Here is a 15,901-nt window from a genome sequence, read left to right as displayed (position 1 = left end):
CAAGATCTTGTTTATGAGTGCAAAGTAATCTATCTTAGAACCTAATTTTCTTGAGTGATAATCTAGCCTACACACACTCACTTGTTTGTACAATGTTTGTCTTTCATCCACCCTAGCTAGTATGATCCCATTCCCATCAAGTGGTATCAGAGACATTACCTAGACTAGTGTCTCCTAATCTAATTAGATGCTAAGCATTTGAATTACCCTATGCTAGATTGCATTGGCACCTTCTCTAATTAGCCATTGCAATTGTAAATTTAACACCCACCTTTTGCATTGCATTTAGGTTTATGCACGAATCACTTTTCTTTTTTTCTTTTGAGATCGGTTAATGATGGGATATATACCTCTAGAGTGCCACTACCCACATTATCTGATAAAAAGGGGGGGGGGGGGGGGGGGGGGGGGGGGGGGGGGGGGGGGGATCTAGCTTGGCATCTAATTTCATGCACTTATGAAGTGATTAGCACCATTCTAAGCTCATTATTAGTTCAATTATACTATCAACATTTTCATAGTTTTGTGCAACATTGCTTAACTATCCGTCAAATTCAAGATCACGCTTTCTTACATTATTGGTGTGTGTGCATAGCTCTCCATGAGCGCACTCAGTAAAGCCATGAATTGCTCAATCTAAATATTGTTAGCTCCATTAATTGTTCTCTAATCAAGTTACCACTTTTAGGTATGTGTGTGTGTGTGTGTGTGTGTGTGTGTGTGTGTGTGTGTGCGTGCGTGTAATCTAATGTGTCTCGCGGAAGCCACCTTCTGCAAAAGACTTTTGTTTTTGTTTTTCTTTGGTATTGAGGACAAATCAAAGTCTTTGTCCACATGCAACCTGTCAAAAGCCAACCGCAAGCTTTCATATTGCCAAGAGCTACCCCAGCCATTATCGTAAGCTCTTGCTGTGAAAACGCTCGTCAACAACCCCCATCCCCGTTTTGTAAGCCTATCGACTGAGCCGCCTATACTTATACATTCCCTAAAAGCTTCCAAGCTCAACTTCTACCTCGTGCTCATCACAATTAGCCTAGCAGTGTACCAGCAATGCTTGCAATTCTCCCTCGGTGCCATCAGCTCTTGCGAGTTGCGCCCATCCAGTTGGTCAAAGCCATTTGCTTTGTTGGACTTCATACTTGCCTACGTTGAGTGTTGTCTAGGATATGACATCTTCATTTCGTTGTTCGAGCTGCTGCAACACACTCGACCTGCGCTCTCGCGTGTGCAATCTACACCTTGGCACCCCTATTCAGCACTATCATCATCAACTGCCACCCTTAGAAGGCCTCTCCTTGCACGACTTGCTACTCCAAAACAAACACCCATGCCCCTTTCCCAAGAAGAGACTCCCGTGGCACCGCCTCATCGTTGGCTCACTAAATCTCCAAGCTCTAGGGGCTCCTTCCCACGAGTTTTACTGCCTAACCTTAGCGCGCTAACAACTCCCAAAAAAGGCCCTTCCTGTGGCCAATCATGACCAATTTAGCCATTTTTTTAACTCCAACAAGGGCCCGGGGCGGTCACTTTTTAGAATGTGTATGATATCACGTGAGTTAACCGGAGAGGATTATTAAAAGACCAAAATGTATAAAAATGTATACATACAGAGGGGGGTGGGGTTTTTTTAAATAGGCTCACAGTGTAAGTATAGTATGTATATCGGGGTATTATTAATTACCTCTTGAACGCACGTGATATAGGGGTCTTTTGATAAGTGACTGCCCCGGGAACAAGGGCCTTTTCACATGACCTGGCCCAAACTTCATTTCCTTGCTAAGCTAAGGGTCTATTCCCACAAATTCAAGAGCCCCTTGTAGACAAGTTGTTCCCACCTACAGTGAACCTAAGGAGACTAAAGCGTTTCTACAAAAGACCAAGGTCCATAAGGTTATTTCAAAGGGGTATTTTTCCACTGCCAGAAGCTTTTAAAAGCTCCTTCAAACATCAAAAGCAGAAAATTCCAAGAGCTTCAATAAGCAAACTCAAAGAGAGGCCAAACCTTTCCATCATTTGTTCTCTCTCTCGGCCAAGAGAGTCTCCTAAGCTAAGACCCCTCTATTAGTACAATGGGGGAGAAGGGAATATAGAAATTTAATGGGGAAGGTTTCCACACATGACAGACGAAGCTTAGGGGCCACTTGATGAAGAAGACACTACGGGGAGTGGTCAAAACTTCACTAGATGAACAAGAGGGAGTGCATACCAGGTCATTTAGTGCACAAGCTATTGAAAAGGACGAATAAGCACTTGGGATCATTAGCACTGCACTTCATGACAACTATATCCACTTCATTGATGAATGTACAAGTACATAGAAAGCATGGGTTGTTCTTGAAGAAAACTTTGGGGTTAGAGCTAAAAGAAGTAAAGTAAGCCTTAAAAGGCAACTTTACAAAACCACAATGTATGAAGGAGAGGACATAGCTAGCCTTGTGAATAGACTTAAAAGGATCATAACCTAGCTTAAAGTAAGCCTTAAAAGGCAAATTTACAAAACCACAATGTATGAAGGAGAGGACATAGCTAGCCTTGTGAATAGACTTAAAAGCATCATAACCTAGCTTACTTACATAAAGTGTGATGTACCATAAGATGACAAAGTGGCCATGCTTTTAAGTGCACTTCCACCCTCTTATGATCTCTTAGACACCATCCTTGAAGAAAAAGAATCAACTCCATCATTACAAACGTCATCAAGTCTCTTCAAGCAGAAGAGAAGAAGCTAAAGGGCTCATCGACATCATCAGGAGGAGATTTTGTTGCATCATCACCAAGGGAAGGATATTCAAGATCATCATCAAGTGTAAAGAAGTGTTATGATTGTGGGAGAATGGGACATGTAGCAAAGTATTGCTACACGAACAAGTCTTACAACAAATGTAATAAGAAGGGACATCCTCCTTCTTGATGCTACTCAAGTGGAGAAAGCAGCAATGGCAGCAGCAACATCAAATATTACAAAGGCAAGAAACCTGCAAGAGGATCAGCTCATGTAGTGGAGGATGAAGAAGAAGACGAAGACCAAGGCGAGAACAACCTAGTATATTGCGACAATATATTGTGAAGATTTTAGCCTCTCTAGTTCAAGGGGAGGATATTTTATCATCCTTTGTGGATATGTATTAACATCCTGCATGGATACTATGTCATCCTTTGTGGATATAAGAATCTTCAATGTATTGTCCTAGTCCAAACCTCAACAGGAGGGCTGTAAGGTGTGAGCTTTGTCCTAAAGTCACTAGAGTATGAGTCAAGGAGAGAAAAGGTGGAATTATCCCACATGTCGTGGTGCAAGGCTGTAGAGCTACTTAAAGCTCCTTTCATGAATAAGCCATTGCAAGTTTGCATTACATGTCTCTTGCTTATGGTGAGCTTGTGATGGGTTAGCAACTACTCAAGATCCTGTTTATGAGTCCAAGTTAATCTATCTTGGAACCTAATTTTCTTGAGTCATAATCTAGCCTATACACACTCACTTGTGTGCACAATGTTTGCCTTTCATCAGCCCTAGCTAGCACGATCCCATTCCCATCAAGCCACCCTTTCCTAATGACAATAGAGTTGTTGTAAGATACGCTCAATCAATATTTCTACATCTCCTCTCTTACACTCTTACACTCTTTCATTATCAAGCTTATGTGTGTGCGTGTGTTGTCATAGTTTAGGTGTGTGTGTGTGTACTTGGGTTTCTTGGAAGAGATGGTGATAGGTTGATAGGTGTGTGTAAGAGCAAATTGGAAATAAAGCAACCGTTCTCCCCATCTCCTTCCCACACAAGATATATCCCTGAATACAAATTTTGATATTTGAAGTGCTACAAAGGTAAAACATATTCAAGAAAGAAATCTCGGTGTTGATTATTTTATCTTTTTTTAAAGACACAAGAATCTAAGACTTTCCTCTTTGGTTGCATGACCATGTGGACTCCATAGCAGCCTTATTGGACCGGGTGCTATTCATTCTGAAACTGCAGTGGTTTGGATCGGGTTTGCATATAAAGGTTTGCACACTATCAAACATGACCAGGCCCATTCCCAAGTACCTGGATCTAAAAATGGGTAGTTTTGGCGCCTTTTGTTAGGAGTTAGCATTTGCGTCATTTCCAAATGCCTGTTACAAATGTCTCAAAATTGGCCACTATGCTAGGGACTACCCCAAGGTAGAAGCTCTCCACATTCCAATGGTCAGGACAACATGGAGGCGTGTTGCCAAGGATGTCAGGTCCTCTGAGGAAGACACTAGGGCAGAAGTAAATACCAAATAACATGAATTGTCTTGCAAGGAGGTTGCTAGAGAGACAGGTTGCTCGTCAGTAGAGATGCAAGAGATACCAGATTCGCATGTGAGACCGCTAATGGCAAGGGAAGCATTGAGACTGAGAGACCATCTAAAGTGTTGCAAGATAAACTAGAGTTGCTAGCTAACACGCCTATGGAGGCTCAAACATCCAATGAATCTATGTCCAATGAACCCTTAAAGCCCTCCACTAATATTGATAGTTCACATGACTTAAAGTTATATCTAGTTAGCCATATTGTTCATGTCGCGGGTGCTATGACCCACACTGTCAATCTGTTAAAAAGGAAGATGAAAAAAAGTGATAATCTTTGCTCCTCTCTTTGGCACTATGTTTCTTTGTGTTGGCTTGACGGTCAAGGAGTGTGATGTGGTAGGGCTATTAAGAAACCTATATTTATTAGTGTAATTCCACCTAATAAGCTTTAAATGCACCTTAGTGATCGAACTTCGTGATCTACTCCATGAAGTTTGTTCCAAATTTTGGATCATGAGATGAGAAAACACACAAAATGATCTTCAAAATTTGTCGTGCATATACTGTTAACATAGAAGGAAGGAAGCATCAACCATCGATGCATCTTGATTGGTAGGTCATAGTGATCCTTCAATTTCCCTAGCAACAATCTCGATTGGTGTGGCCATGTCAAAAGCTGATGACTAGAATTTGGAGGGGGTAGCTTCTCATGTAACATGATGCAAAGATTATGATGTCAACTACTATGAGACTTTAATGCCTATCCATGAGGGCTAGGTTTTCAATTTTGTTGCTACCGATGGTAGCCCAAAATTTCTTGTATATTGTTGACAATGATGTTTGATCAAATTACTTTTTGATCCCCCAATCCAATGATCAAAAAATGTACAAAAGAAATTTAGGCACCCGCATTACTGATACAGATCTAATTGCTGCAAAAAATAATAATCATAGCATCCTCGTCTGATATCAAATGTGATGTTGTACTATTAACAATATTATGGCCAGCTTCATGAATACACTATGTCTATTACATGACAACGTTTTTTGCTAGCACAACATCTCAAGTAGAGCTGGCGAACACACACTACTGGCATGGAGTGAGGCAATATAATCAAGGGGGAAGCTTCAAGTTGTCTATGGGCCAAATCACACATACAAAAATACCAAAATTAACCGAAAAAAGAGATGAAATCATAAGGCGCGCCCATAAGGGTTTTTTTGTTTGTGGGCCAAATCACACATACAAAAAAACCAAAATTAACCCAAAAAAAAGATAAAATCATAAGGTGCACCCATATGAAGATGCATCTGAACAAAATGTCATCGTGCTTAATTCAAAAAAAAGGGTGAACTCTGATGCATGAGGCAAGATGATATTTTCCCTCAAAATTTGCATGGGTTCAAGAGATTTATTTCAGTTGCTGCCTGTCAACAATTTGCACTATCGAGAAATTAGCAAGCTACTGCCTGCTGAACACATCTACATGCAAACAATTTCCTAGTGTATGAACTGCACATAGAGGCATTTTTAGTTTTGCATCACAAAATATTAGTCCACGTAATTGATACAACTTGAATTATACTTATGCTAAGGACACACATGCACACTTACCCTATTGACGTTGTCTTCTCTTTTAGCCCCATTAGGTTCGTTCATCAGCTTTTTCATGTATGCCTCTGATCCAAGCCCTGTTGGAGATCAGTGCACATGGATGAGCTTGATGAAGTGACTGAATGATAAAGGCCCTATGTGGCTGGAAATCAAGCTTGCAGAACAAGTGATTTCTTTCTTTGAACCTGCTAATGGATAAATTGTCTTAATTAGCCCTCATTGAGGGATTGATTTCCAAGCTTGTTAATGTTGGGGTAAAGGCATATATGCCTTGCCTGGCCACCTAGGCTATGGGCGCCCGCCCACTAACCACCTTATTACTTGTACATATTTACAACAATAAGGGGTAGCTCATTTGCCCGAGGGATTCACTCTATATATAAAATGAGATGCCACCTGCGAGTGGACAACCCCATATATACCACTCAAATTAGGGAATATGACCCCCTTTCTACTCTTATACGACAATCAATGAAGAAAACTATCATACCCCTATCTTATATATTAAATGTAGGTCTCACATGATCTAACTAAGTAAAACTAGTCAAAGAGTGTGTAGCATAGTGTTTGGCAATGTACTAAGGAACCACTGTTGTTGATAACTAGATGTACCCTCAATGTATCTTAGTTTGACTTTCAAACTATGTGCCCGATGAGCCTGCACTTTGGCTACTTGTCCAATTTTGACCCATCAGAATTACTCAAAAAACATGGTTATAACATTGTGCTAGGTTCTCCGTGTAAATTTGCATCTATACAAACTCTTTATAGATTTCATCCCTCAACAAATGAACTATAATCAGAGAAGAATCAATTGATACAAAATAGTGTTAGTTCTTGCATGTATCTTTGTAGCTATTGACTCACAAGTTCGAAGGTAGACTCTTTTGGGAAGCCAAGATTTTGAAACACAAATCCTTCCTCTCATTTTTTCCTTTTCTCACTCCCCTCCCTCCTCCAAATATGATACCCCTCTCCCTTATTTTTAAGCTTGGGAGATAAATTATTGGGGGCCTGCCCCTAACTTATACGCTTATGTGACTTGTTTAAAAAATCCCCTCCCCTGCACTTACATGGTGCGGTAAGTTTTCCATGGTGAATCCCCCGGGCTCATTTGAGTCTTGATCCACCCACACAGCACTCTAGTCTCTCCCTCTCCCCTTCTCGCACACGTCGCATTGCATCCGCACGCACACTTCAACTGGTATCTGAGCTATGTCAGCGATCGGCGCATGTGACGGCTTCTTGGCAAGGGACGGGCCGAGCAGGTGCAATTGGGGAAATTGTGGGCAAGCAAGCACTTTGACATCTCTGCCCATCAAAGGCTTGTAAGTAAGCTTGCATGCAACAAAATCAAGTAGCATTTCTCGGAGTACTAAATTAGAAATCCCTGTAGTAATTGAGTGAAGAGTCAAAGCTTGGGAGCTTGGGTGTGTGTGTGTGTGTGTGTGTGTGTGTGTGTGTGTGTGTGTGTGTGTGTGTGTGTGTGTGTAAACCCTCTGTCCATAGATGGAGAGAAGATTCAAGGCTTAGGAGAGCAAAGTCGGCCGAGCAGGTGCAATTGGGGAAATTGTGGGAAAGCAAGCAATTTGACATCTCTACACATCGAAGGCTTGTAAGTAAGCTTGAGTGCAACCAAATCGAGTAGCATTTCTCGGAGTAGTAATTTGGAAATCCCTATAGGAATCGAGTGAAGAGTCAAAGCTTGGGAGCTTGAGAGTGTGTGGTTGTGATTACACACACACGCGCGCGCGCACACACACTCGGCGCTTGCAACGAATCGAGCAACAGTGGCTAACGAGTAGTAATTGAGGCAGATATGCAAGTGAGGGAACTCGGAGTAGTAATTTGGAAATCCCTATAGGAATCGAGTGAAGAGTCAAAGCTTGGGAGCTTGAGAGTGTGTGGTTGTGATTACACACACATGCGCACGCGCACACTCGGCACTTGCAACGAATCAAGCAACAGTGGCTAACGAGTAGTAATTGAGGCAGATATGCAAGTGAGGGAACCAAGCATTGAAGGGAGTGAGCTTTGGAAAATCAAGCAAACCTAACGATTGAGAAGATGTGTGCTCATGTGTACACACACAACACAAAAATCAATAGAGTTCAAAAAGCACCATTTGAGGGCAACAAATTATAGCAGGGTAGCTCGAGAAGCACTGACAGCGTCACGAAAATTGGACAATTGGCTGCAGCGCTGGTAATTGAAGTTCTTTTGTGTGTGTGTGTGTTTAAGTATGAAAAATCCCCTCATAATTGAACCATACTTAGACAATTGAGTTAGATAATATATTAAATAACAATATTTTACAACAAGATGTCATAAATCATTTCATATACACCAATACAAAATTCTGTATTTAATGGATAATACAATCATTTAGATCAAAAATTTGATCTTTGATCACTACAATATAATATTTGTATCGTATGTGCCCATCCTTTGGGATGAGCTTCCACTACATCTACATGTAGAAGGATCCAACTGGTACATTTGTTGGTACATTGGACGATCTTCCATTATTGCTGTAGTTTTTGTTGTAATCCCAAGGAAAGAATCTCTTACCTGTCACCATCCAAGAAACACAAGCCCGTTAGAACTGGCATTACTTGGGAAGATAGGTGTCAACGACTCCCTCCCCTTGTTATTGGTGTCAAAAATTACAGCAAAAACTAACAACATAACATAGATCGAATATTATATTAAAAGACTGAGCAATTTATTTCCGATATTGTTTTACATCATTTAATTCCAAACAAAATCGGACAGCATCTCCTTTGTAAATTGGATCAATTTTCAAAATTCCAGTCTACTGCCATCTCATCCGAGACCCCCACTTGAGGATTAAGGCTCTTTTTACATTCATTGAACTAATTTCAGAGTAAAAGTTTGCTTCAAAAATTATGCATCTATCCACTAAGAAAATATAGCATCAAAAAGTATTTTATAATTGTGAATTCACCACTATATACTTACCTTCATCCAAAGTGAGTTCCTGCATACAAAGATAGACGTACATGTCTGTAGGACCATTTTGCTAGGCGGATGTTTAAGTTGGGTAGCATGTTACTCATATACAGATTGCATTTTCAAAAGATCCAATCGTTAGCTCCTCTTCCAAGATCCTTACCAGAGGCATAAGCATATCTATAAAACTAATTGAGCTCGAAAGATCAATAACACCTCAAGCTAGTAAGTGAAAAATCAATTTAACCCAATCTATGTAAACCAGATCTGAGTGTCGAATTGCAATCCATGTGGGTAACCCAATGGAAGTTGTATGTCTACTGTGTGTGTGCTTAAAGGATCCCGCACCTAGCCTACCAGAGCCATCCTGATAGGTAGATGTTTGAGTCTTAATTTGCCTTCAGCATGTAAAAGTTTAAGAGAATATCAGAGCTAAAACCATGTTTCTGATCAACCCAAGAACCAGACAATGTTTATTTTCAGCATAAAGTAAAAATCCACAAGAAATACCAACAATCCAAAGTATTTTCATCGCAAAATGTTAGTATATGAAAAGGCCAAAACCACCAGCATCTAGAATGGGCTATTTATTTGTGATAATGTTTCATCCTTTAATTCTAGAGAAAATCGGACAGCACCTCCTTTGTAATTTGAACCAATTTTCAAAAGTTCAATCCAATGCCATCTCCTTCGAGACCCTCACGTGAGGATTAAGGCTCCATTTTTAAAGAATCTTGGAGTATGTTCAAAGTAAATTCTTAACCCTAGCTTCAACATTATGCATCTATTCAACAAAGAGAAAAAATGTTGAAAATCAGTTCCCAGCACTGAATTTATTGAAGTGAATAAGCTCAGATATATCCCTACAGCTATAGTCATACATATACCACCATAAATGTGAAAAAAGGCTAGTATCACCTGCAAAAGACCATCTCAACGTATTAGCAGGTTACATATACCTACCTGTATGCCGATCACATATACAGTCAATCCAGAGATAATAAGGAGGTGGGAGAGATCACTTCCCAGTACTTAGGCAAACCAATCAAGCCAAAGAATAAGAAGGTGAGAGAGGTGGCGTCCAAGTATTTAGTTCATGTATAAGAGGATACCACAAATCATACCAGTAAACCATATTCACATCAACATCTTGTCCATTGAAGAGAAAACATTAATTTCTGCAAGTAATATGCATTGTAAGGCAGTTAATTGTATTGAATTCTGTATTTTTATGTATCGACACGTATGACCATGAACTCAAACCAGGTGAAGACTGATATAGTCCAAAAATTCAAGCAATACAGATCAGCCATACTCTATCTATATGTAGACCAGCCTTGTCAGATATGTATCGCCTTCCAAATCCCAAGGCATACGATTTATAACCAATCAGAACTTGCAGAAATATATAGTATGCTGCCTATCACAGACAAACACCACCATTGTGCCTCTTGTGGATCATTACCATCTCTAAGAAATAGTGCCCAATACCCAATTGCGTCTAATCCGCAGCAAGGTACAACTAGCCATAGGGCACAACATATTAGATTCTCATATGACTGAATATAAATCTAAATGAGCAATTATGTATAAAAAACATTTTTATTAATTTTCAGTTGATTATGAATTTTGCCCGTATTTTGTCATTGCTTCTGACATTTTTCCAAAAGAAACCAGAAGACCATCATCAAAAGACATAAATGTGTGTGTGTATGTATGAAATGTTGGAAGTTCATGCATAAGCCTGAGTTGAAGTGCGTGTTCTCTCCTTACCACAACTCTTGTGTGCTTGTGTGTGTGTGTTTGTGTGTGTGTGTGTGTGTGTGTGTGTGTGTGTGTGTGTGTGTGTGTGTGTGTGTGTGTGTGTGTGTGTGTGTGTGTGTGTGTGTGTGTGTGTGTGTGTGTGTGTGTGTGTGTGTGTGTGTGTTTGCCATTTACTCAAGGTTCGATGGCAAACATGACATGTAGGTGAGGGGTTGTGGGACCCAATCAAGGTGAAAAGCATGTGCAAGTGCATGTCAGAGAAAAAGGACTCATACGCAGGAAACTTACCCAGCTCAAACATCTAAGCCTAATCTTTTGAATCCATTTAAACTGTAGATAAAGAACTGAGTAGGTGCAATAGCACCTACCTGAATGTTTGGGTTGAACTGTAGATGCCGGTAGTATGATCAATTTGTTATTCCAATCAGCAAGCCCGTAGGAGAGGTGATCCTCCACAAGTCCCAATAGTTTGTCAAGGTATGCCATTTACTGCAGTAGCCAAGCTCGTCCCCACAGAGATCTGATCATTGAGTCTGCGTGTGTGTGTGTGTGTGTGTGTGTGTGTGTGTGTGTGTGTGTGTGTGTGTGTGTGTGTGTGTGTGTGTGTGTGTGTGTGTGTGTGTGTGTGTGTGTGTGTGTGTGTGTGTGTGTGTGTGTGTGTGTGTGTGTGTGTGTGTGTGTGTGTGTGTGTGTGTGTGTGTGAGAGAGAGAGAGAGAGAGAGAACCATCATATGCTTGTGCAAGAAATACCGAGAGAGAGAAAGCTAGGTCCAAAAATTCACCATTACATACCTGCTGTGTACCAGATGGGGGAGGAATCGAATTCCACTAAGGCCCAGGAGTGCCAAATAATGACACGATGAAGGATGCCAAATCTATAGAGGAGGACTGTTTGTGTGTGAGTGTGTGTGTGTGTGAATACACTTCGCATGGCTTGAGGATGTCGGTACCTGAGCGCAGAGGATGCTCTATGTGCAAGTGGGCAGCAGAAAAAGACCCTGTGTGCTTAGAGATCCCGCTTATGTGTATGCGGTTATGCGCAAGCAAAAGAGACAGGCCACAAACGAGGGGGCGAGATATAATGCACTAGATTGCTTTTTGGTGTGAAGGCAATACTCATGAGAGCAGTAGAGACCACCGAATTTGATCGCTTTTTTGGTATGAAGGCAATACTCATGAGAGCAGTAGAGACCACCAATTTTCCACCAATTTTGGACACGGGAGTTCAATACAGTGGGTGAGAAAAAATTCTAAGATAGGCATAGCATTGAAAGTTGTGAAGTTAGAAGGAATGATGTAGGTAGTGAGGAAAGATCTGTATATAATCACAGCTTTGTGTGTGCCCTCTCACATGCTTGTGGATGGGTGTGTGCGTGTGTGGGTGTGGGTGTGATCACACATCTGAGTCCGTTCAGAATGGGATTACCTTATTCGAGAGTGAGTGCTTAGGTGAGCGTCTCCTCAAGTAGGGTCGATTGTGCAAGAGTGTCGATTGTCCAAGATTAAAGCACCAAAAAGGGAAGCTGTCAGCCAAGGGTTAGCCAAGGACTTGTCAGCTAGATAAGTGTGTGTGTGTGTGTGTGTGTGTGTGTGTGTGTGTGTGTGTGTGTGTGTGTGTGTGTGTGTGTGTGTGTGTGTGTGTGTGTGTGTGTGTGTGTGTGTGTGTGTGTGTGTGTGTGTGTGTGGTCTTATGTCCCATTTGTGGCAAACTCATGCTCTGAAAAAAGGCTTACGCTTGATGTCAATGGAGAAGCTTTGCACTCCTTAAGGTCTTGGTGGACTTAATATCTTGTATTTGCACAGAAATGTTCTTGCGAGAAAAGCTATGTTGTTGCCTACTCTTGTGCAACAAATTCAGCCTTGGACTCTGATGTTTGCATTCCTCAGTCAGCATGTTGTTACTTCTACTTTTGGCCATTGGCAACCCTCTCTCTGGGAGGTGGTTTTTGACAAGATGGAAGGGCACATTCCTGGATGTCCTCTTGCTTCCACTTTAGTATCTACCTGAAAAGAGGTTACGATGCATTTATCGTGGAATCCTTGGCAGGAAGGTGATTTGATCCGTTTGGAAAGTCTCCATTGGAGCCAGGCATTCGCTGTTACTTTGGTTGACCGCTCCCCTCATCAAGCTTACTTTCTCTTTGGACGTGGCATTCATGTGGTTGAGAATGTGGTGGATGAGGCCGGATACATTTTTCAGTTTCCCTTTGTTGCTCCCCGTTTTGGATTGGGCATGCATTACCGTCAGTTTTGGAGAGAGCTTCAAAGCATGCTGCTCAACTTTTTGCTTGTTTCACCTTTGCCTGATGGTGATCGCATGTTTGATTGGGCCCTTCGGGACACGCCTTTTCAAGATATTTTTGCATGTCAAATTTATGCTCTTCTTCTACCACAACTACGGCTTGATGGTCATTGTAATGCCCTTTGGTGCATGCACAAATCTGACCTCTGGTGGAGGAGGCTCCTCTCTGCCTTGTGGAAAAGCCATTTGCCTTTGAAAGAGCGCCTGTTTCTTTGGCACTGTTTGCTTCGAGTGCTTCCCGTCGGCACTTTTCTTCGGGTGCTTCATAATCGTCCTTCTTCTTGTGTTTGTTACTCGACTGCAAAAGAGGATATTTGTCATTTGTTTGGGATTGTTACGTTACTAGAGACTTCCTTCGCCGTGTATCGGCCTGTATGCGGCTCCGTCTTCCTGGGGTTGTCTTTCACAAAAGGTTCTGGGCATTTGGCATTTTCTCACCGACACTACAATGTTTTGTGGTCTTCCTTATGTGGGTCAGATACTGGACTTATTGGACCTTATGGAGTCAGCGTAATGCTTACATGTTCCATCGTACTCATGCGGACCCATTCCCTCTCTTCAAGCTTTCTCTTAGGCAATCGTTAAGGTTTGCTTTGGAAGTTGATGATATCACCTTAGAGATGCATCAGCTTTCATATGAATGTTTTTAGCTACTCTCTACAGCTGAGTAGTTATGTGCTTTTCCCCTTGTATATGATCTTTTCAGTGGGTTTTCCTCGCTTTGAGGTTTCCCACTAATAAGTTAATCAAATCAATTTACAAAAAAAAGTGTGTGTGTGTGGTCACACACACACACACACACACAAAGAGTCATCGATAATCAGTAGAGAAGAAGAGCATTTTTTTTTTCTTGGGGTGTGTACACACGCACTCTTCTCAAAGGAAAGCACAAGAAAGAGAAAAAGCCGGCATAGAGTAGCTTGGACAAAGAGAGCGAGCTTGGGAACAGAGAGGGTGTGTGTGATGTGTGTGCTCTTGACACATGCATGCACACATAGGTGTGTGTCGAAACGGGCGAGTAAGCTCGGGTTTTCCTCGATGTCGGCTTTGGGCATCGACTTTGAGCGTCGACAATATTTTCTCGTTTTCTTGGCATTTTCTTCTCAACATCGATGATTTGCATTGGCTTGGCACCACGATTCGTATTGGCTCGGCATTGGCGGCTACGATTTTGGTGATCGCTTTCGTCTGGCTGCGAAAGGTGGGCTCTCCTCTAGTGTAGCTTCACCCACGTGCCCATTCCGGAGCAGATTTGCTCAGACAGACATCCCCCGACATCCCAGGCTCAATCTAGCATTTTGGCTTTGACATTCCCTAGTTTCCAGGTTCGGCAACACATATCGATGCATAGTGGCTCCGACATACCATTTTGGAACAGTTTCTCTCGTGATCCCGACTCTTGGACGGAAATTTTTGCCCATGTGCAGTTGGTTGATTGTGCTTTGCAGTTGGTTTTCGATCAACGTTTTTTTCGACCGATAGTGTGCCAGTTTCTCAAAATTTGCTCACGGGGTGCGCTTTCTTGCAATGCAGACTCATGTATAACTATGTGGAGCATTCCAGAGAGTGGTTTTAGCACGGTTTTGTGTAGCCTATGCTATGTATGCATTTGAAAATACAACTTGAGCTAGGTATAGCTCACAAGGACCAGGTTCATAGGTTTACAACGTTCTTGGACAGGTACAGGTCCATAGAGCTGCTCGTTTAGGAGTGAGCTTGTTTGCCAAGGCCATTTGTGGATCTATTTATTAAGACACTGAGTGTTCGTATGCTTAAGTGGTATTGTTGAGATTTTTTAAGTTTTCACTCAGTTTTCAGGGGAAACTCTGTTGGATTTTTCCTCGTTTCTTGCCATGTTCTATGCGTAACTGTAGTTTTACTCTCTGATGGTTTAGTGGTTGAGTTTGACTCCCACTTTGATAAATATTGTCAACTTGGATACAATTTAGTGTCCTTGTACCTACTCTCGCAGGAGTGAGGATTGCGTATGTTTGTGTGGCTACAAACAGACAGTCATACGTTTCACAATTTTTTTGCAGATTTTTGTAGGCAGTTTGTCTTTTGGGATGCATTTTGAGCTAGTTTGCTCACTACTTGCGTATATGGTTATGTGCTTTACGCTCAGTTGAGCTCTTTGTCCTAGATTGTGTGCTTGCAGATAGCAAATTATGGAGCTAGTTTTATGCATATCTGAGTATTGATTTTGATGCGTTTGATCCATTAGGTTTAATGGCCATGTGGCCAACCGCCCATCACTAACTTCTACTAACCCTAAGTGTACAACTATACTCTTGTGTGAACCACTAACACAAAGTAGAGATTGTATTGTGCCTAAGTACATAAGATAGAGAAGAAAGAAAGGGGACACACAGTGTGTGTGTGTGTGGCTATAGTGGTGTGTGTGTGTGTGTGTGTGTGTGCATATTCATCTTCTTCTGCTGTTGTGCTCCCAAATCCTCTCCTTCATTTGGTATCATGGCTGTTTCAATCCCAAAATCTCTTCCACGCGCGCGCACTTTTAAGAGTGCAAACAAGGTTCCGACTTTGATATCAGCAAATTCAGCATTTCGAGGGCGTTTCCAGTAGGTGTCCTATAGGCGTCCTGATGTTTTACCCCCCTATTGGAGCCATTTGTGCCATCAGAAACCTCATTCGAGCTACGGTTTAGGACTTGCATTTTTCAGCTCTCGTTTGGTAGTTTGTGTTGCAGAGCTTCCATAGCCATTACAAGTACCATTGTTGTAGTCTCATCCATCTACGAGAGCCCACGGCCCATTCAGGAGTGTGTAGCCTCTTTTGGAGTGGCCTCATACACACACATAGAGTGAGAGTTTGACGGCATTGTCTTCTTCGACTACAGGTACATAGAGCGGCTTGGTTAGCTTCCTCTATGCTTCTCGGCCTTGATTTTGGCTTTGGCTACGGCATCAACATCGACTCACAGGCTACAGGTCTTAGCGCTTGTGATATT

Source organism: Adiantum capillus-veneris, chromosome 2, assembly GCF_014529385.1.
Source record: "Adiantum capillus-veneris isolate H3 chromosome 2, ASM1452938v2, whole genome shotgun sequence".
Classification (NCBI taxonomy): domain Eukaryota; kingdom Viridiplantae; phylum Streptophyta; class Polypodiopsida; order Polypodiales; family Pteridaceae; genus Adiantum; species Adiantum capillus-veneris.
Note: the sequence above shows the minus strand (reverse complement) of the source record.